The sequence below is a fragment of the Protopterus annectens genome, chromosome 11.part0 (genome assembly GCF_019279795.1).
Source record: "Protopterus annectens isolate FY-2018-M chromosome 11.part0, PAN1.0, whole genome shotgun sequence".
Lineage (NCBI taxonomy): Eukaryota > Metazoa > Chordata > Ceratodontiformes > Protopteridae > Protopterus > Protopterus annectens.
The window spans coordinates 1,302,005,939-1,302,027,957 of record NC_056745.1 but is presented as its reverse complement, the minus strand read 5'-3'; the positions used below and the strand labels follow the sequence as shown (position 1 = coordinate 1,302,027,957).

Here is a 22,019-nt window from a genome sequence, read left to right as displayed (position 1 = left end):
TCACACAAACTTAAAATAATACAGTAGGACAGGTCTGATTTCAAAGAAAAATACCTAATTAATCTTTACTAGGTTTAACTATTCCTACAAGAAATCGGTGCACATATGAGCATAAGGCAGAGTGCTGATAAGTTGGATAGCAAGATCAAAATGCCCCCGGTTTCTTGAGTAGTAGTAGTATTTAAACATTACTAACAAACATGTCTCTAAGGCCCTCCCAAATTACATCATTTTTGACACTTAAGCTGATGCAATATGAATACTGGGAAAACCTAACACCTGGTCTGAGTCCTCAGGCCACAAACTGCATTATTTAGCAGTCTAACACCTGCACAGAAACTTACAACAATAAAGACATTTCACATGTATATTCTAACAGAAACTAGAGCAATAAAGCACATTACATATCTAAATTCTGGTCATAAACTTTAGCCTTAAAACAAAGGGCATGAAACCTTCATCCAGCCGCACTGGAGCCGAATTCTAACATGAAAGGGTCAACATGCTTCACTGGGCCAGTAGAGTGCAATGTTGTTGTATATTTTGCAGTTCCACATTTCACAGTATTCTTTTACACTCAAGAAACATGCCTGTATTTTACATTTATTTACAAATGCCAGAATTGTATATCAAATTCTATTTGACTAGCTTGGCAGCCTTCGCCCATCTCTCCCCAATCGTCACATCACCCCCCCCCCCCGGGGGAACTCCAGCAAGTTTTTCAAGTGCCCCTTGAGAAACATCGCTTGAGTGTGTCAGGTCTATCTTGGGTGTACCTCACTCCATTCCCTGTTTTGAGAGCCCATCTGCATTGACATTGCTACTCCCAATGCGGTGCTGCACTGACATATATGCTTGCAACCCCAGGCTCCATCTTAGCAACTTGGCTTTTTGCTGACTGGCTCTGTTTAACCATGTTAAAGGGTTGTGATCTGTCATCACAGTGAATTTTCTTCCATACAGATAAGGCTGAAGTTTTTGTAGTGCCCACACTATGGCTAGACATTCCTTTTCTACCGCTGCATAGCATTCCTCCCTGGGTTAGAGCCTACGACTGAGATAAACCACTGGGTGCTCTTCTCCCTCTGAAGAAATCTGGCTAAGTACAGCCCCCATCCCATAGTTTGAAGCATCCACCTGCACAACAAAGTCTTTGCTGTAGTCTGGACTGGCTAACATGGGGGGGGGGGTCCTCCTAAAGCTTCCTTAAGCTTCTGAAATACCTGCTTACATGTTGGGGTCCACACTACCTTATCTGAGCTGTTCTTCCTTGTCAGGTCTGTGAGGGGAGCAGCTATGGTACTATAATTGGGAACAAACTTTCTGTAGTACCCTGCTGTCCCCAAGAATGCCCTCACCTGCTTTTTGGTAACTGGTGCTGGCCATGCCTGAATGGTTTCCACTTTGGCAGGTTCTGGCCTTATCATACCACTCCCCACTCTGTCCTAGGTAGTAGACCTTTGCCATACCCACCTGACATTTGCTCATCTTAGTGGGCAACCCTACCCTCTGTAGTCTGCCCAGCACCTCCCTGACATGCTGAAGGTGCTCTTGCCAAGAATGGCTGTAGATAGCAATATCATCCGTGTAAGCAAGGGCAAACCCTCCTGCTCCTGCTAAGATATTATCTACCAGCCTCTGGAAAGTCGCTGGGGTCTTCCTCATCCCAAATAGCATCTTTGTGAACCAAAAGGAGTCACAAAGGCTGACCTCTCTAGCACTGGGAGTCAAGGGCATCTGCCATTAACCCTTGGTAAGATCAGTGGTTGTAAGATGCTTAGCCCCACCCAGCTGCTCTAGGGCCTCATCTGTCCTGGGCATGGGGTAAGCATCTGCCTCTGTGTGACCATTTTAATTTCCTGTAATCCGCACAATCTGCTCCCATCCTTCTTTGGCACCAGTACCACTGGGGAGGCCCAGGGACTGTTGGACTCCTGAATCACCCCTAGTTCCAACATCTCCTGTACCCTCCTACCTCAGAGTCTGACTCTCTCAGGCACTCTATAAGGGGCCTGCCTGATGGGCCTTTGGGGTCCTGTATCCACCTGGTGCTGCACCAGGTGTGTGCTCCCTGGTTTCCCGGTGAACATGCCCCCAAACTCCTGCAACACTGCTTGGATTTCTCAAACCTGGGTAGGAGATAGCTGCTGGGACATTGCTTACCCCTTCCACCGAGGTGTCAGCCCGAGCCTCACTGAGGAGATCAGTCACAAGATATCTCTGATGACTCCTGCAATCCACTGCAAATGCTCAGCACAAGGACCTCCCTATCATGGTAAGGTTTCATCATGTTAACATGGTACAATGTGTGCTCCTGCCATCTGTCTAGCACTTCCACCATGTAGTTAACATCACTTACCTTTCTTACCACCTTGTAGGGTCCCTCCCAAGCTGCTTGCAACTTGCTGTCTGACAGGAATGAGAACCATCACCTGCTGCCCTACAGCATACTCTCTAGCTCAAGCATTCCTGTTATACCACACCTTTTTCTGTTGGGCTTCTGCCCGGTTCTCCTGGGCCAGGCCCATGAGTTCCCTGAGCCTTGTCCTGAGGTTCAGGACATATGCCACAGCAGACTCTTTGTGAGACTCTCACTCACCTTCCCATTCATCTCAAATTAAATCTAGATGTCCCCTCACCCTATGCCCATACAGCAACTCAAAGGGTGAAAAACCTGTGGATTCCTGGGGAACCTCTCTGTAGGCAAACAGATGGGGCAAATGTTTGTCCCACTCCCTCTTAAACTGATCTGCAAGTTCCTGTAGCATGGACTTGATTGTAGAGTTTAACCTCTCAACAAGACCATTAGTCTGGGGATGGTAGGGGGTGGTCTTCACGTCCCTCACCCCACAGGACTTCCACAGACAAGCCAGCAGGTCTGACATAAAATTGGCACCTCTGTCAGACAGTATTTTCTTTGGGAAACCTACCCTGCTGAAAATCTCTAGCAAAGCATTTGCCACCTTCTCTGCCTCAATGGAGGACAAAGCCCACTGCCTCGGGGCATCGTGTAGCATAGTCTACAATCACTAGGATATACTTTTTCCCTGTGGAACTTTGGGTACTCAGAGGACCCACAATATCCATAGCTACCCTCTGAAATGGCTCCTCAATCACAGGCAAAGGCATCAAAGGAGCTCTCAACTTGTCTCCTGCCTTGCCCACCTTTTGGCACTGCTCATAGGTCCTGCAGTACCCTGTTACATCTCTGGAAATTACAGACCAATAGAAGTTCTGCATAATACGCCTCTTCATACATTTTATTCCCATATGACTTGCAAAGGGAATATCATGGGCTGTGGCTAGAAGCGCCAGACGATAAGCTCTAGGCACTACCAACTGCTGTACTCACCTTCTAGCCCTCCCTCAGGGGTCCACTCTCTGTACAGTAACCGTTTTTTCCAGTATACAGATTCCCCCTTCCCTTGAGAATCAGGTGCCTCCCTAGCTACCTGCCTCAGGCCTTGCAATGTAGGGTCTGAGAGCTGAGTCTGGGTCAAGTCTGTCCTTGTAACCCATATGAGCTCCCCTTCCCCAGGAAGTCTGGCATCCTCTGACAGCATTGCCTCACTGTCAGCCTGGGTACTACTACTCACCTCTAACTTTGCAGTTACCCTGTCCAAGGGAACATCAGTACCCACAAGCAGCTGTGGCTCACATTCAGTCTCACTGCTACAGCGTAGCTCACTCCCTGAAGTAACCACCTCAGCAGTCCTGGCTGCAAGTATGCAGTCTGTCTGGGTCTCCCAGCTACCCACATGCTTGTCTCCTAGCCTGACTGCATGTAACTGCATAAGTACATAGTACTGCCTCATCCAAATCCTTCCCTCGCAGGACATCTGCAGGATGGTAGTTCCATACCCCTGTTGTCTCAAGACAACATGCTTTTGGAATTTTCTTTCCCACTTACTGGCTCCCTCACCTTTGGTTCCCCACCTTGCCTCCATGGACATCTGTATGCCACATGGTCCCTCTGGTTGCATTCAAAACATTTAACCCTAGCTCCTGGACATGTACCTGGACTAGTGGCTTCCCCTGCTACTGGCGGATTCTGTTGGGGCAGTCTGTGCTGCCCACCATGGGTTCCTTTAGTCCCATGAGCAGTACTGGGGGGTCCTTTCCTGTGCAGGGATGCCCTGTTGGCCAGGTATAGGTCTCCCTCCTTCCCCAACTCATCTGAAGTAGCACATTGTCTATCAGCTAACCAGATCCTCATGTCCTCAGGCAAAGTGCTAAGGGCTTATTCCCTTACAAAAAGGTCTGCCAGCCTTCAAAAGTGGTGACCTTACATCCACTCACCCAGCTATGAAAATGTGCTCAGTTCAGCAACATATTCACATACGTTTTCATCTGCCTAGTGTCTATGCTTGCAAAACTTTTTCCTATGCATTTCAGGTGTTAGCTTAAAACATTCCAACAAGTGTCTTTACAGCAGTATAATCAATATAGTCAGTGTCATCCATTTTTGCTAAAGAAGTTACAGCTTTGCCATGGAGTAAGGAGGTCAGGAACTGTACCCAGAGCCCTTGGTCAATTTCATACTGTTTACATACCCACTCAAACATATGAATGAAGCTATCAAAAGTATCCCCCTCTTTAAACTGTGGAAGAAATTTACTGACCTTTTGTGCTTCTGGGGTCCGGTTACTCCCTTCCCCATGCCTCCTCTGCCTTTCATTTTCCTCAGCTTGTAGACTCTTCATTTTCTCAGCTGCTTCTAGTTCCATACACCTGGCCTCCAACTCAAGTCTCTTTAGCTCCAGCTGGATTTTTAAGTCCAATGCTGAAAGGTTGAGCTGTCCATTCTCGGAGGATATTGCATCTCCACTTTCAGTTTGATTGTCCTCCAGGCTGCTGTTTTCTGATGCAGCTGTAACCAAGGCTGCAATCAGGTCTGCCTTAGTCAGGTTTCCATGCACCAGCCCCCTAGCCTGGCACATGTCCGCCAGCTGGCTCCTTGTCAACTTTCCATACTCTTCTGCTGACATGCTGCCTGCTCACCCTGACTTAACACTAAGCTAACAAATAAAACAATTGTGATCTGAGTATACACTGTGTGGCTGTTTTAGAGTACAAAACACTTTGAGATCACTGTACATAAGCTACAGGAATTCGCTCTACCCACACCACTACAAGCCAATTAGTGGGTGAAGTAGATCCCACCACTGCCAAACACTTGTGACGACCGTGCCCTGGCCCAGCAGTCAAGGAGCTTCAATCCTCACCACTAACACCAGGGAGGTCGTCTCATAGAGAGGAAAGGATAACTAATACAGTAAAGTACAATTTCCCTTAAGTGCACACATAGATCACAGTCAGTCTGGGGCTGGTTGCTCCCTTGCTCACCAGGTCCCCAATAAGACTCCCCACTGGCACAGCTGTAGGGTCCAGATCTCAGCCTAGCTGGGCAAGCTAAAACGTCCAGTACCCTCTGTTCAATCAGTGCTTCGTGTCCCTGCCAAGTAGCTGACACAGCACACACACACTTTGAGATAAGTATTTATGCAACTTCACAGACACTCCTGGGAAAGGCTGACAGATTCTCCAGCTGTGCCCCTTTACCCAGACCATACGGTAATAATCCCTGCCACCACCCAACTAATAATAGCTACTAAAAGGCCCTTGAAAGGGTGTCCAATTATTACTGTGCAATGTTATTATCCAATGGTAATGTGACTATACAGTCTAAGGCTTATTAGAGTGGCATATTACAATAAACTCTATAAATATGCAATGTATTATAGAGCGTATCTCTACACAAACCAGCCACAGGTAGAAGGTTTAAAAAATATTTAATAATAAATAATTAAAACACAAGACAAAACTACTACACCACAGAGATATCCAAGAGTTCAGAGATCATACAGAAACTTAAAATAATACAGTAGGACAGGTCTGATTTCAAAGAAATACCTAATTAATATTTACTAGCTTTAACTATTCCTACAAGAAATCAGTGCTAAAACTTACATGTGAGCATAAGGCAGAGTGCTGATAAGTTTGGTTTTTCCCAGTATTCATATTGCATCATCTTAACACCTGGTCTGAGTTCTCGGGCCACAAACTGCATTATTTAGCAATCTAACACCTGCACAGAAACTTACAACAATAGAAGACATTTCACATGTATATTCTAACAGAAACTAGAACAGTAAAGCACATTCCACATCTAAATACTGGTCATAAACTTTAGCCTTAAAACAATGGGCATGAAACTTTCATCCAGCGCACTGGAGCCGAATTCTAACATGAAAGGGTCACAACATGCTTCACTGTGCCAGTAGAGTACAATGTTGTCGCATATTTTGCATTTCCACATTTCACTGTATTCTTTTACACTCTCAAAACATGCCTGTATTTTACATTTATTTACAAATGCCAGAATTATATATCAAATTCTATTTGACTAGACTGGCAGCCTTCGTCCATCTCTCCCCAATCGTCACAGCAGCCATTAGAATTTTACTACTTATTCTTTAGAAAATGCATGTTGGTGCAAAATTTGTTGCTCTAGTATCTTTTCTAGGTGAATTAGAGTAATTAGAAAATATCCCTGACTTGGATCATTGTCCCTGATTCCTGAGCAAAGAAGCTGAGCTGTGCATAAAGTAGGGCAAAACATCACCATGACTTTCAACCCCCTGAATTTGCAGTAAAATTCTGAATTTCCTCTGAAAATAAGGTACTCTGAATTTGAGAAGCCCTTTGAAATAGTCTCTTATTTACACTGTTCCTTTTGCCTGCCATCATTATCTGTTTGCAGCGAATGTGATTGGCATCACTAGAGCGCAAACAAGGTAACAAGATTCATGACAATTGCAAGGGAACAGAGTAGTCTGAATTCAAGACTGAAAAAAAGTCACTCTGGGATGAAACGGGAAGCTCCTACCTGAGACTCAGATTACATTCTGAAATCTGATTCATAATCTTACCTATAAAGGTGGGAAATGACTCCCAACCTCTTTGTAGATGGTTGCTTGTCTGCTAGCCTAAGAACAATTTTAAGCCTAGCCAAGCTAACCCCAAATTTACCAAAATATTGCTGACATGTCAATGCCCCAAGGAATTTTGCAGTTACAGTATATGCTTGTACACATTGTGTTCACAGACTGCCCCTGTCCATTAGGGACATGGGTACTAAACTAGGGTTAACTTTGCAATTTCCCATTCATTGGTCCAAGTCCTTTAGAGTTAGGGATGAGCTTTGCTCCCCATGGATGAAAGGCCGTTACAGCAAATGGGTAATCCTTTGAGACTCCTACCTGTCGCTCCATTTCCTGTTTGTTGCAGTTTACATTTAAGTCCTTAGATCTGGAATTTCTGATGCTATTTGTTTTGCAGATGTCTAACAAATCCATCAGTGAGAGATCAGTGGATACCTTGTAGGCTAGGCATAACTGCCACGTAGCAGTCTGTAGGAAGGCTGTACAGGGATAGGGCTAAGAGATGGTTTGCACAGGACCTGTTTACCCCTGCATTCTTTCTGTGTTGTTGTCTCACAAGTTGTTGCAAGTGCCTTGTCAAGTGCATGTTGAAGGTTGCATTGTATTCTGACTGGTCAAATGAGAGCAGAGTACAGCGGAACAGTGACCTTTGGACCTGGATGCCATGCTGTTTTTCATAAGTTGTACAACACAGAAAAATTCTCACCACAGTGGACATGGGGTCAAAGGTCAAGTTCCTCTAAAAATGCATTCCCAGGTCCCTGACCACAGAGTCTACTTTAGGGGGCGTATTATCAGCGTGGTATTTTCCAGGTATGGCCGTCTTTACAAAGGGTACCCATTATGGATTTTTTTGCATTTGAGGTTTAGCCCATGGCTGTAACACCAGTTTGTCAGGCTCTATTGAAGGGTATTTGTCTTTAGAAAGGATTCATTGACGGTAACTAGTTTGCAGCAGTTTGCAAACTTGGTCAGCCATTGGCTCTTGATTTCTTTGACTTCAGAGAAGTGAATGCCTAAAAGGACATGCCCAGCACCATTCCTTGTGGGACTCCACTAGTGACTGGCCCGTTTGTAAAGGTGGATTCCCCTATCCTGACTTGTCCTTTCATTAAACCAGCTAGCTGCCCATAGAGTTGCATATGAGATTACAGCAAACTTGGTAAATTTATCTACAATGCCTGAGTGAGGTATTGTTGCTTTCCTTGGGCAGGTTTTGCACTATTTTGCCCTTGTTCATAACTTTGTGACCACCTCGAAATCCGCCAGGTTAAGTAGGCATGACCAGTCTTTGACAAAACTGCACAGTACAGGACGAAACCAAAAATAATGGGTATACGCTAGATGCTTAAATTCAGAGACCAGTATAAATACTGTCCTTGTCCACTCTGCATTCTTAGTGATTTAAACTTTATAATGCAGCAATATTGTATTTTTCAGACATGGGTGAAAAGGTAAGATTGGTCAGTGATGGCCACTGAATGCTATCAAAATGAAAATGTTTGACAGCAGGGGAGGTGTTTTTGGTATTGGTAGGATGATATGCAGGATATAAGGCTGCTGTCGTGAAGAACAAAGATGGCACTGCTTTGGTGGCACGAGTCAGCTGATGGACCTCATAAGGTCACTGCCACAGCAGCCAAGAAAGATTGCCAAGCAGAACGAGATTTAAGACTTTTTTTTTTGTGACTTATAAAAGTGCAGATGACTTGGACTAACCAGATGGTCTGTTCCTTTGAAAAAGACAGTCAACATATTTTCAGGGGTCCAGTCCTGAGATGCAAAGCAAGGAGGGAAGTCAGGGTCAAGGTTCTAGAAGGATAAGACTGCCAGATTGTTTTTTCAGATTCTGTGTTCCTAAACTGGTTTGCATATAGTAAACATTTATTTAAAAATAGTATTTTTTGAAAAATTACACATTGACTGTCTGCATTTGACTCATTCTGTCTGTTAAATGTTTGGCTGTAAGAAATGAACAGCAGTACAGCGTAACGCAGGAGGGACAGGCTAGTGAAGTTACTTTTCTGCACTGGTCTTGTAAAAATTAAGCAAGAAGGTGACTTAGTGCATGTCTAATTCTGAAACATGAGCCCACAGCTGACGAAACAAAGGACTGCGTGACAGTTCCCTGAAAATGTGTGCCAGAACTGGGGTGAAAGTTGGTAAAATAAGTTTTGCATTAGCATGTATTTACTGAAGGACATGAAGTCTGAAACTCAAATGTCTTGTTTACAGCAATCCGTGGTTTGTCAGAATACCATAAAGTTTGAGGAGCGGACCAAAAACGAGAAAATCGATGACATTCTGCAAAATCACTGACAATCTACATGCATGAGGTTATGTTGCTAGTGGAGGACTGGCCTTAGATGCTGCTATTTTAACTATATTCCAGCTAGAAAATTAATTTTGTTGTATTCAGTCTTTGACCAGTTTGGTCCCATTAGGCCAATCTCCTCATTTCAGGGGAAACCCAAGGTATGATTCTTGCTGACTGGGGGAAATTTGGCCAGGACGCCAAGGAATGTACCCTAATCTTTTTGATTGGTGGTGTGGATCTTTTACATCCACCTAGGCTACCACCAGCTCAGGCAGAGACCTCCAGTTTTATCAGCATCCCCCTTATGCTTCTCTGGAGCGTCAGTATTGGAAAATTAATCCAAGTGCCATGCCTTCTGTTCTTCCAGCACCAAAGATGTGTGCTACCTGTTGACCACTAAGGAGTATTGCTATAGGGTATACAACTTTTATGCTAATTAGCATCCAGATTTTTGGCCAGCATTCATGTTTAACCAAGTAAAGTACTGGTACTATTTTTTTTATTATGAGGTTAAAGCTAATGTCAAGGGCCTTTGGCTGACCTAAGTTTGCAGATGACCGCAAATTAGGAGCGATCATACATTCCATCCACACCACCAACATCTTGCAAGAGGGTCTAACACAAGACTGGCCCCAAGTCATAGCTTAAAACTCAATGCCAAATACATTATAGTACTTTTTGGGAGATTAGCCAGTCAAGAAAATTGCTCTATCAGGTTAACTTGGGCATGCCTTATCGATGATCAAGGATCTGGGAACATTCAGACAGCAGCCTGGCCTTTGATCAACACATGGCCAAAATCATTATCTGTTTAACTTACAAGTAAGGACATGGTATTCAAGTACAGGAAAGTCCTAGTACCACTTTGGTCCACGTCAGACCTATCATTAAGTATAATGCCCCATTCAGCATGTACCTGATCAGACATGTAACAGAATGCTCATTCAGATTCCTTACCAAGAGAATCCAGGGCAAAAACAAGTAATAGGATATTGATTATAGCGGTAAGACAGATGCCAGAGAGGTGATTTATGCCTGGTGTACAAGACATCCTTGGATCCAGCTCTGAGGACCTTTTGCACATCTGCAAAACATAGAAGTACTATATCAAAGGCTTTAAAACTTTCTTGGACATAAATAGAACATGTTTGCCAGATAAATGTGTATTAGGCTCCCCATCCATGTGAAGCAGAGTCCTTCCCTAACCATATTCAAGCGTAACCTTGACCGGTGGATGGAAAATCTGAAATTCACCTTTGGTTTGGCTGCCCTGTCTGTGATGGAAAGAGGCAGACCGTAAATTATGTCTAAACTAGCATACCCCCTCCATATAATTAGTAATGTTCTGACTAATGTATCCCCTCATAGTATAAATGCTCAGTATACAAAGGGCATGTTTGAGTTGCGTGCCTAGGATTGTGAGGGCTCTAGTGGTTGGCATAGTATACACCTATGAACTAATCTTCTCAACAGGTCAGAGATGGTTAATCTTCCTGAAGACAGAGGGCAGATTTAATTCACATCCACAAGAGCAGAAGCAATGGACAGTGGCTGAAACTTGAGCTTTTCATTTAAGTACCCAGTTGGAATTGGGGGGTGAAGAGTGTTTATATATGCATATTATATAACGCCTCTTGAACTGGTCCTAATGTAGCATGGCTTTACATAAAGAAAGACCTACCAAACAATTCTGTGACTAGGTAACCCAAGTAGTAGACCTGAAAGAGACTGTAAATTTGTCATAGAATTTATCAAAGCATTTGGCACAGCATAAAAAGGTAGTGACCAAGTTAGTCTTGGCATGGTTCACAGGGTGGTGGTAGTATGGCTGTAGCATTGGCAGGAAAAAGACCATAGAGAATCATACGAAATGGATGGTCTACTAGAATGGTACCCCAAGGTTCATGCTTCATTGTCCTAGTGTTACTACAGATTTGAAAGGACAAGTATGCTATTATGCTGTGAAATAAAAATACAACGTGGTTGGTATAAAATGGAGTTGCATGTGTAGGGAAATTGTCTGAAATATGGCAACTTAATTTTGTATATTTTGTACATAATTTATCTGGATAGTTGTAATCCATAAAAAGAACAAGCCATGTGAATGAAAGATCAGAACAGCAGACGTATAAAATGACCTGTGTTTTCAATCTAACTGTAAGCGAGCAGTGTGACAATGCAACAGAGAAGGTGAGTTGGAGTAGTGGCACCCATTAGAGGATGGTAGTACTAGTGGGAAGAGGTTTTCTCTTTATAGACCGCAGTAAGACTGTATCTTGATTATATGCCTGCTTTCTGCCTACAGACCTCATTTTATACAGCTTGCAGGATAGAGAGAATAGGTTAACAGTAATGGTGTACATTCACCAGGAACTACATGGATATAAATTTTCAAATATAATATGCAGCCTAGTGGCACAATAATGCAGCTGTGTTGACCACTGCACCATAGTGTGTGGTTCTCCATTTCTCAGCTGGGGTGACTTCTGTGCAGAGTCTGCATGTTCTCTGATCACATTGTGCTGTTCAAACTTGGATGGAATTTGCTTAAACTAAAACCTTTGTTTCAGTGTGGCTTTTTTGTGGTGAGCAACATGTTCCAACTCAAGGAAGCAAAATGTGTAGAGTACATTGCATGGGACAAAATACCTCTTTGTATTAGTTCAGTTATACATGTGCTGCAGTGCGCAAGTTCCAGTTACAGTATGAAAAAGCTAGATTCAGAAAGTCATCTGAGACTTAAAGTAACTTTATAGGTATTGTTTCAATTACCCTTGTTTGAAACATGTAGTGGTACTGTTATCACTGAGTATTTCAGCAAAAAAAGTTAATTTTTATAGCCAAATTTGTACTATGTGCTTAACCTTCATTTTGGAATACAGCATTGCTGAGCTTACTAAATGTAGAGGCTTTACTACTGATATTTTATTACAATCCATTTAAAGTATATTGTGTATAGTTTCTCTATCTGAAATGTAATATCCTTGCACCCTGCCTTATGTTTTGAGTCGGCAGCTGGACTTGCAGGCTAAACACTTTAGAAAATAGATAAGAGTAGAGAGAAAAAAAAAACTTGGAAAGAATTGCAGTGGATTTTGATTTTTAGACTGCCCAGAAGTGCAGTAGGTCAGCTTACATTTATGAAAAACTGCTAATGATTCTCCCATTGTGGGTAAATATATGCCTCTCTGGACACTGCTTAGCTAAACATTTCCTTAAATTGCTATTTTAAGACTCTGAGATCCATGTTTTGTACGAAGTAGAAAATGAGATCTAAATGGTAGTGATAATGTCCTGTAGGGGCAGTTTCATTACATATGTATTTGCATAAGTGAAGATGCCAAATTTAACCCTTTGGTGTGTTGCATAATTGGCAGTAGTAATGCAACATTTGATCTATGACTTTGCTTTCATTAACTACGTAAAGGCTTATTCATAAAAATGTTTGCTTCAGGAGTGTCACGGAAGTACTTGCTATTCTGGTGGCTTTCTTTAAAGCGTAATAAGATGATGTCCTATTCTCATGTTGCAGTATTCATAACAGTAGGGAGTTGCTGCTTGCAGTGCCACCGTCCAGCTAGTATACCGAAGTCTTTGTTTCTAGGGGGTACGTGTGACGTCTCTTGTCAGGGCCATAAACCGACATTTTGTATAAAAGTGATGTCTGCACGTATCCTCATCAGAAATTTTCTGCTGCAGTGATCATAGGATGCCTGTTTGCCAGCTCCACTTATGCATCACGTTTCTTCAGACCAAATTCCAGATTGTTAAAGACCAGAAGACCGCTTTTGACCATTACAGGTAAGTGCCCTTGCTTAATTTGCTTACTGTTTAGACTTGCATGTCAGCTAGGAAAGGGAAGTGTGCTTGTGGGAGACAAATTCCCCACAAGGACACACACGATAAGTGTGTTTTTTCTCTAGGCGAGACCCACAACCACACATCCTGTGCAGTTTGTAAGTCGTTCGTCCCCAAGTCTCTTCGTAGCTAATTAGCGGCTTTGAAACTACAAGAAATCCCCTAAGGAGTTCATTACACCAGAGGAGGAGGAGGACTCTATTTCTCCCGAATCCCCAGGAGAAGAATTCACCTTTGAAGATACTGTCTCCCTCATGAGGGAACATTTTAAGTGGCAAGGCTCTAAGGTTTCAGACTCCAAGCAAAGGTACTTTGACCTTTTGCAAATGGAGCAACCATCTTCCTCAGCTGTGCCTCCCTTATCTGCTTTTCAGGATGTCTTCCTAGCTGCTTCACAGTCTCCTGACTCTCATCCCCAGCAACTAAGCAACCGGATCGATTTTATAGGGTCCCCCAAGACAGTTTCTTTTCAGGAACCCTCCAGCAAGCCCAGCTGTTATAGCTGTTTCTGCAGATAAAACATCTAGACAACTACCTTCTACTGATCTTTACCCAACTGATAAAGACAGTAAATTTATGGACAGGAAGAAATGTATATACCTCCTCCACTCTGGCCATTAGGGCATTGAACTACCAAACACACATGGCAAGGTATGTTCTTGATACCATTTCTAAAGCCTCTACCCTTCTATCTGAGGTTCATGGATTCCCTTATTAGAGCACAATTAAATTTACTCCTCTCTACAGCATCCCAAGCGACCAGGCACTGTAAGTGCAGTTATGATGCTGTGGAAGCTTCATCCAAAGCTGCAGTTTCTGGATCAGTGCTTCGTTGCTCCTGGGTAAGGCTTCAGCTCCTCCCCATGTATGTTCAGACTAAACTACTGGATGCACCTTTAGACAATAAGGCCCTTTTTGGCAAGCTTCTGCTGGACTTCTCAAATCCCCCCAAAAGAAGGGTAAAGAATTAGAGCCTCAAACACCTCCTGACATCCCCTATTCCTAGATATCATAGGAATTACACTCAGAAGCCCTCCTTTTGTTAGAAGGCAATCTTTTCATTCAGTGCCACAATCAAAGGGACGTAGACAGCCGAGGAAGACTTCTACCCCCAGATTTCCCACCATCTCCGCCACCACACCCTTTGTTGTATTCACTGCTGTAGTAGCTTTAGCTATACAAGTTATATCCTGCCAAGGATACAACCACCAGCCAGCTTCCAAAGCTTCAGGGTACCTTCAATGAGCCCAAACTGTGAAGCAGCTCGAGCTGAGCTAAGAGTAGTTAGGGCAGGAAGCCCTTCTGGGCTTTACTGCCATTGCAGAGTACACTTCTATAAGGCTTTTGAAGATCTATTCTTGGCTTGTGCTTTCCTTTGCTGGGAAGTTGAGTTCCCTTTAGGGGGGATCTTCCTATTTCTTAAACTTATTGATTTATTACTTTCCTCTTCATGAGTTATTTTAAATATAGGAGTGTTTTGTTTTAACACTGTCTTAAGACTGTAATGTATTTTTAAATATAGCACTCATTTTTTTCTGTCAGTTTAAAAGTAGTGATGTGAAGTTGTTCAGTCTCGCCGTTCATTCTTCACTGATGGGTTCGGAGCCGATCCTCGGCTCCGACACGGCCATTTAGCAAAGCTCAAAGATTACCAGTTGCTCGAAACCAAGCCCCTTATCCCATGATGCATTGCTGGAATTACCCCAGATCTAGTTTGCTGTGGCACTGATCTCTTGGTTTCCAGCGTTGCTCGAGACTTTTTGTGGGATTTTCTACACATTCGCAATTTTTCTTCATTTTTTTCTTTTATATATGTATATATATTTCTTTTTGATATAGTTAGACTTTTTAGAAGTTTTCTCCTTTCCCTTTTATAGCTTTGCCACGTTATTCGTGACTTTTTGCTTCTTGGCCTCAGTAGTTTAGACTAGTTAGGAGTGTATAATATTATCCTATATTGTATTTTTAGTGGCCTCTTTGGGCATTTGTCAAAGTTGTTAGTTCTTATAGTTGTTTTTCTAATTAAGATATGTCTGAAGATGAGGAAAAAACATCCAAAGTCTGGTTTTAAAGTGTCCAGACTGTGGACAAAAAATGTCTGATAGATGCACATGTTCAGTGCGTTTATTTACTTGGGTGAGGTGCACCTTCAAGGAGTCCTGCAGTATCTGCCACTCCTTTTCTACTAGGGTGCTGGCTGAGAGGAAGAGGGAACTCCTAGATCAAGGTACCCTTTAAGCACCCCTTTCTAGAAGCTTTGTCTGACCAGGATGGGGCCAGCAAATCTTCAAAATCTTCCTGAGTGTAAATCAAAAAAAAATAAAAAAAAAGTGGAATATACTGAGACTTCGGCTCCACAGCCTTTGGAGCCGGGACTCTGGCTTGGAACCGGTCTCTGAGACTCCCACTTCTCCAGTCGGCACCATCGGTGCTTTCTTCCAGGTCATCTGTTAGCCTTTCTGATTTGGACATGGATCGACTGGTACAGAAGCTATTAACGGCACCAGGCCTAGCTAAATTGTCGGAAGTGAAGAGCACACTTCCTGAATTGACGACTACTCCGAGCCGTACCAGTCCTTCGGAGCTGGAGGAAGCCGACTTGATTGTAGAACCCTTGGAGCAGAAGGCTGTTCCAGTATCGTCTGCTTTATCTGCTCGGACGTTCAGTGCCGACCGGGGACTCTAGGAGCAGACACTCCCTTGTTGGATCCAGGGAGGATAGTCGCACTGACTTGTCGGTGCTGACTTTTCCTCTAAGGGCTTCGGCTCGGGTGAGCTCTGCTCCTACCTTGGGCTCTGAGCCCACGGCATCAGTGTGGGAGGGGATCGCGGTCCCTTCGGGTCTGCCGACTCGTCATCGGAGCCGTGGTACTTTCGAAGCCATGAGGCGAGTGTTGTCTCCAAAGACTTCCTCCTCACCAGGTTTGGACTCTTCTTCCATTAAAGTGCTTGTATCCACTTCTGCTACCATCGATCATCCCAAGGGTAGCGACCCAGAGCCTCCGGTAGCCCCACTGGGCGCTCTTTGCTCTTCTGAGACTTCCACAGAAGTCCCCACTGAGGAAGTACCCAGAAAAAGACTGCAAGAGGAGGCACTTGGACTCCCCACAGGAGTCCCTGACATCTGACACTGACTTAGAGGAGTCAGAAGGGTCCCCCTCGATCCCCCCTCTGAGGATATCCCCTTTGCGGTGATACTTGAGATCCTTGGGTAGAGGGATGATTGGCAGTCCAAGAGCCCTACTGAGGATGAGTCTGTTCTTCTGAAGGCTTTCTGGTCTCGACCTTCCACCTTATGATGAGCTTATGCAATTGGTCTCTCATAGGGCGTGGGAGTTGCCGGAGTCCATGGAGCCTGTCCCTTGGAGGCCTAATAAATTTATTTATGCCAGTCGATAAATCCTTTCTGTCCAAAGGAGTTCCTGTTTGATGCCATGGTGGTGGCGGTGGCCACAAAGAAGGAATTATCGGAAACTTCTGCGTCTATCCATCCTCCTAAGAGTTCAGGATTATGGATAGATGTGGGAAACGCATGTTCAGTTCAGTGACTTTCACTCTGCGATCACTGAACTATCTGACCCATTTTACCAGACTGCAGAGAGATCTCCTAAAGGAGCTAGGGGATTCTCTTCAGAGTACTGGGGCTGCAGGCGTCTCTGACAAAGTTTCGGCCCAGCTTGTTACCCTTAATTCAGTTGTGAAACTCGTCCATGCGCCTCATATCTTACGCGGCTTATGGTTCGAATAGGGCTGCAGGTACAAGGATTGCTCTTCGCAGGCATGCCTGGATGTGCCTCTGTTCCTTTGCAGAGCCTTTCAAGTCTTCATTTGTAAACACCCCATTTGACGGCTCATCCTTGTTTGGGCCAAAGGTAAAGGAAACATTGAACAAGTGTGAACAGGAGGGATGATGGTCTGCCATTGGAGTCTGTTTTTCCACCTCTACTCTGCCTTTTCCCAAAGGCCAAAGGGGAGGGAAGATGTGGTTCCAGAAAGCCCAAGGAGCCTTTCAGGACACACGTAGAGAACCCCCTCTAGGGGCAGAGGAGGGGGTAATAATGGAAGATGTCGCCTCATGGCAGAGGGGGTCCGCAACACTAGGGTGACAGATCATTTCTCTGGCCAACTCTATCAGCGCTCCTGAGAGGAGGCCCGACTGTCCTGCTCTGGAGGCAGTAGGGTGTCCGCTTATCTTTGTACCCAGAAGCCTGGTTAGATATCTCAAACGACAGATGGGTACAAAGCATTTCCAGAGGGTATTTCATACCGTTCTCCATTCCACCCATTCCTGTCAAGAGAATCCTGGACGTTTCCACCCAGTTACAGGGAACAAGCAACCATAGAGGTCCGCAAATTGCTAGAAAGTGTCAGCCAGCCAGTCCCAGCAGACCAGACTGGATTTGGAACTTACTCAAGATTCTTTTTGGTTCCAAAGAAAACAGGGGACTGGAGACCCATTTTGGACTTCAGCAGACTGAACCAATTTGTCAAAAAAAGAAGTTTCAGATGGTCACGCTTCAGTCCATACTCCCCTTTTTAGGGAAGGACAGTTGGATGTGTTCGATCGATCTCAAGGATGCGTACTACCACATAAAAATGGCCAGACCATCCAGAGATAATCTGCGTTTCCGGCTGGGAGCCAGTCGCTACCAGTTTCGAGCCCTGCCCTTTGGTCTCACTACAGCCCTCAGAGTGTTTACCAAATGTATGGCAGTGGTCATGGCTCACTTGAGGCGTCTAGGATTCCAGGTGTTTCCATACCTAGACGATTGGCTCCTTACCTCCACCACCAGGCATCAACTGATTCAGGCAACAGAATCCACTCTGACACTGTGCAACCACTTGGGCATTATGGTCAACTTCGAAAAGTCTGCCTTGTTGCCATCGCAGCATATCGTCTTTATAGGGGCAGAGTTAGACAATTCAACCACCACTCTAATTTCCATCTAGGTATTGATGGACTGAATATTATGCAACACCAGTTAACCAAGGCCTTCCTCAAAGGTACTTTTCACATGAGACCTCCAGTGAAGACTCCTTATTCTCCCTGGAGCTTGAATTTCATGCTTTCCTGTATTCTTTCTCCCTTCGAACCAGCATCATCTTGTGAGCTCAAGTTTCTGTCATGGAAAACTATTTTTCTAGTGGCCATTACTTCTACCCGCAGAGTGTCAGAACTTCAGGCATTATCTATCAAGCCTCCCTATATGATTTTTCATCCTGACAAGAGTATCCCTTAGGACTAACTTCTTTTTTGCCAAAAGTATGTTCTGAAATAAAGTTATTGAGTTGCCCATTTTTTCCCCAACCATACCAATAAATTAGAATACATGCTGCACAAACCTGATGTTCACAGACAGCTTAGATATTATCTGGACAGAACAAAAGACTTCAGAAAGTCAGACCAGCTTTTTGTTTCATTCTCTGAAGTCAGAAAAGGTAGACCAGTGGCTAAAACAACCCTTTCTAAGTTGCTTTCAGATTGTATCACCTACACTTACTCATCTGCTAATGGATCTTTGTTGCATAAAGTGAAGGCGCATTCAACCAGAGCAGTCTCTACTTCGGCCTTTCAAGCCAAGTTATCTCTTGGCAATATTTGTGCTGCAGCCACTTGGTCTAAGCCTCACACTTTTATCACTCATTACAAAGTGGACAAGGCTTCCTTTGGTTCTACGGTCCTGAAAAATGTACTCCCGTGAGCCACCCAGGATTTAGGGTGCTAGGGACACTACTAATCAGTGAAGAATAAACGGCAAGATTGAACAATTTCACATAAAGAAGTTATGTACTCACCATAACGTCCCATGTGAGTTGTTCCATCTCGCCTTCATTCTCACGTCCCTCCCTCCTTCCCCCACTTGGCTGACTGTTGACCTGGAGACTGACCTCATCCTGGTTATTCAATGTTTGTTCCTGTCTGGGGAGATTAGTCCTCTTACTAGGATATGGTACACGCAGCAAACAAGATCTGATGTAATTCCAGCAATGCATCATGGGATAAGGGACTTGGTCTTGAGCTACTGGTAATCTTTGAGCTTTGCTAAACGGCTGTGTCAGAGCAGAGGATCGGCTCTGAACCCATCAGTGAAGAATGCAGGCGAGATGGAACAACGCACATGGAACATTATGGTGAGTACATAACTTCTTTTTAAGGAACTGAAAACTTATTTTCTGAGGAAAAATTGTTTAGCTTTCCTTGGTGGGGCTGGCATAGTGTTTTAAAGAGTTGTTACTGCATTTGTTCTGTCAAAAAAAAATCTGTAGACTAGTACTTCAACTGGCATTTGCTACTTGTTTTTCCCAGATTAGAGGCACAAATTTCAGCTCGACTAAGGAGCAAACTGCCAGTCCCACAGTCTGCCCTTCAAGCCACAAAAAGAAAAAGTTAAGCAAACATCCTTTACCATCACAGCAGGCTAACAGTTTACCTTGGCCAGAGGTGCATGACTCTGACATTTGTATCTCAGCCCACTCATCTTTTACTCCGGATTCGTCATGGTGTAGCACCTATGGCCATGATGGACAAGGGGTTAGCCATGCCATCTGCGACTGTTGGAGTCCCCTCAATGGACAAGGGAGACCCACTTCTGTTGGTTTGGGGGAGAAGGAACAGGGAAGATTTCTTTGCCAGAGTACTGCACCCATCCCTGAGGAAGCAGCTGATGCCATTAGTATCTGGCTCGAGGCTTACTTCAGGCTATTGATCTTTCTTGTAAAGTCATTTTTGGTAAAAGAATGGAGGATTCTTCTTTATTGACATTTGATTACAGGAAAGGTCTGATGGGGTAGAAGCCTATTTTCAGCAGAGATCCCAGGGAGAAAAGCTCAAAATTATTAATTACAAAACATTTTAAGAAAAATAATTTTACTATCTTCAAAAATAAAATAAAAAAATCTGCAGTTTAAATTATAACAAATTAGATATAATGTAAAAACATTGGTTAAGAATCTATACAAGTTATATGATCATTTAATATTTAGAGAAATTTTAGAAAATTTGTAGAGAAATTAAAAGTTAGTCTAATGCAAAAAGGAATTGCATTAAGAAGTGAGGGGATATCAGAATTATGGCATATTTAGAGAGAAGGTCAGAGGATGAGAATTTGACAGAAGTAAGGAAGTAAGTGAAGGAGCCTAAGGAGGTATAAGGAAAGATAAGGTACTTGCGCACATTTAGGGATGTAGTTTATCATGGTTTTGAGTAAGAACAGAGCCAGATTTTACCTAGGAAGTCTTTCAGACTTTTTTTTTTAAAGATGGGAGGGGGAGGGTATTAACCTGATGGATACAGGTTAGGAGTTCAGGACTTGGCAACCTTGTACGAGTACAGACAATCCCCCGCAGATTCGATAGGTTTGTAGACAGACAGGAGTTTTTGGTCACTGGATCTCAGTAGCTGACTGGAAGCATAGATGTGTAGAATGTTTTTTAGGTGGTAAGAAGCTGTGTATGTTACTTGATGAGGCATTTCCAACCAATTTAGGCTTTTAGTGCTATACAGTGTGTTATGAAAGGGGTATTTGCTGCAAATTTAGAAGCTTTGTTATAGCATTATTCAAATTTTAATTTTTCCGAAACCAGGAGGTTAATGAGGATGGGAGTGCCGTAAAGAAGTATGGGGAGGAGAGAAGTAGTGGCAAGTGTAGTTTTAGTTGCATTGGTGAGTATTTGGCTCTGTAAAGCATCCCTACGTTTTGATGACTTTTAATTATGCAATTTTGTATATGCAGGTCAAAAGTAAAAATCATCCACTGTCACCCCTAATAATTTGCTGTGAGAAGTGACTTCAATGGTTATGTTATCGAGAGAGGACTTTAAATTTTGATTTTTCAAGAGAGGGATTTGGGGAAGTAGTAGTTTGGTCTTTTTTGGGTTGCACATGAGTTGTGAGGTATGAAGCCGTTTCAGTGGCTGTTAAAGCTTACTGAGTAATTTTTTGGAGGTGTACCATGTTGTCACGTATGCAAATTAGAGTAGAGTCATCTGTGTATTGTATTAGGGTGCCTGTTGTGTGGATGTGTAGAGGGTGTTAAAGTATTTTGGTGAGTGAAGATGAGATTCTATATGTTTAACGTTAATGTCAGTTGAACTTCTCTGTGTAGAGCGATAATGTGTTCCCTTCTTTGTGAAGAGATTCAAGATTCTGAATCTGAACATGAAAATGCAGGGACAGATTCAGGAATTTTTTATTCAGATTTCTTATTCAGACTGGGAGAAGAGCCCAGTTTGAATGTCCCTGTGTTTTTTTTTTTTCCCTGAGACTGAGACCACTGCGAGAATGTGCTGGTGTTTACAGTGGGACAACATTACGCTTTCCAAGTCCCTAAGAAAATACTGCGAGTTGTTACAGAAGGGTTTTCCAGAACCTGCACCCAATCCTTCTGTTCTCAAAGCTTTAGAGGATGTGCTACAGTATACTTCTGCAGTATTGGTTTTCAGAATTTTGAATGCGTCTTGGCTTTTCCCGGTTAGGGGTTGCTACAGCGGAACTCTGGTCCGCTAATAATTGGCAGTAGACTTTCACAAACGCCGAGGTGCCAGCTCGACGTTCAACCTTCAACGAAGACACGCCCATTTACGCATGTGTTTCAAGCTCCTACCCAACCACGGGGAGGACATGCAGACTCCACACAGAAGGCACTCCCTGCACTCCAGCAGAGAATCGAACGGGAGAACCTCTTGCTGTGAGGCAATGTTTATCTGCAAATTTTCATTTTGTTTCACTGTTGCAGTCATTACATTTGGGTAATCTGCTGGCAGGTTGCCCTCAGTCGGCCTGATTAACAAAGTCTTGGGTCCTGCGTCGGTTGCTGTCCCTTCCATGACATCAGGTCATCAGGGGTATAAAACATGCAGCAAACTCCATTACATCAGTCTTTCTTGCCGCGCGGTGCCCA

At 43.7% G+C, this 22,019-nt stretch overlaps 1 protein-coding gene across 1 annotated transcript in view; it reads left to right on the top strand.

The window, feature by feature from the left end:
- The window catches only part of SND1 (staphylococcal nuclease and tudor domain containing 1), a gene marked incomplete in the record, with an annotated part of 3,811,866 nt that overhangs the window by 335,653 nt on the left and 3,454,194 nt on the right, over positions 1-22,019 (top strand).